Below are 1409 nucleotides of genomic sequence, written 5' to 3' on the forward strand. Positions count from 1 at the left end.
TTGAGCAAAAATGCATGTCATTAACCAACCATTATTATAATACACATCTAACCATATGCATACCTTTTGCATTGTAGACCAAAAAACGATGACCTTCTGGTCCATCAAAAATAAGCCAGTCTTTTAAGTGTTTAATTAGCAGAGTTAAAAACTCTCGCCTTGGACCCCCTGTGTCAATTCCCTCCTCAAAAACACCAGCATCATCCATAAATCTGACTAGCATGTCACAGGTTTCAGAATATGTTGTACGCCTGAAGCCTCTGACTGCTCTATCCCAAACAGAGATGTTGAACCTGCTGACTCTTTCATGATTAATAGGAAGTGCTAGATTTGCTACAATGTCCTGTAATGTAATGTTCATCTCCTCCCTGTAATGACAAAAAGTGAGCAAAGAGAAGAATAATTGTTTTTTTTAAAAAAAAAAAAAAAAAAAAAAAAAAAGAACTTTTAAATAACAGAATTTTTGCACAGTAAAAAACTGGAATGCCACAGTCAAAATCTAATTTTACACTGCTGTGTGTTGGAAATTGTCCACATTGACTGCAACCAGCTCCTCGTCCTCTTCTTCAACACCTGGTGCATACAGGTCTGTGTATTTACTGTTGGAAAATGACAATGTCCATGTTAAAACATCTTACAATGTATTTTTCTTCCCCATGAATTGAATTAATTATATGATGTGAGTCCATGTCATTTTTTGAACTTACCTGTAGTAAGATGCCTTGTCTGGGTTTCTTTCAGGAGACTCCATATCATCAGCATCAGATATTACTATCTGAAAAACAAATTAAAATGTCTGAATTGACAACAATGAATGTAAAAAATGTCAGGTTTCCACAGTCTGCCTTATTACCTGTCCAGGTTGAATTGTTTCTGATTGTCCCGGTACATCTCTGAAACATGATAAACTTTTTACATTAATTATTAACATCCTTAAGGCCTACAATAGCCATGTAAAAATGTAAACAATGATTACAGCCAAAATGCATAGTGGTTGACTACCACTAGGAAATATTCATTGTCTCTCATTAATTCTGTTTGACTCCCTGACAAAGGTTAGATGCCTAAAATGAGTTCTTTTAATTGGTTTTATATGACCACGTCTCCTCAATAAAGGCATAAAGTACTTTATATATAAAAATTAGTACCTACCTTTTATCTTCAGGTTTGTCTTTGGAGGTACTTTGGTTTTGTGGTTCAAAAACCTGCGAGGGAACAAAATTTAACAATTTTTAATAGCTTGCATAATTGATCCCTTATATAGTATCTACCAATGGTGAAAGGCTGTCAGTGTTACTGATTGTAACAATAACAACTGCAAAATAATCAAACCAAGCCTCCTTTCTCTGAAATATTGACCAGGCCATTGATTTGGGCTTATAATCAAATGCATATCCAGTAGCGAAATT

General features: G+C 34.6%; 1 long non-coding RNA gene across 1 annotated transcript; it reads right to left on the bottom strand.

The window, feature by feature from the left end:
* Positions 1-476: 476 nt before the first annotated feature.
* Positions 477-1308, bottom strand: LOC109953963 (uncharacterized). The gene is made up of 4 exons (XR_002274006.1): positions 1153-1308; positions 854-893; positions 708-775; positions 477-599 (listed from the first exon to the last, which is right to left on the bottom strand). It is a non-coding gene; the product is annotated as an uncharacterized LOC109953963 (long non-coding RNA).
* Between the last annotated feature and the right edge of the window lie 101 nt (positions 1309-1409).

This window comes from Monopterus albus, unplaced genomic scaffold (genome assembly GCF_001952655.1).
Source record: "Monopterus albus unplaced genomic scaffold, M_albus_1.0 scaffold2298.1, whole genome shotgun sequence".
Taxonomy (NCBI): Eukaryota; Metazoa; Chordata; class Actinopteri; order Synbranchiformes; family Synbranchidae; genus Monopterus; species Monopterus albus.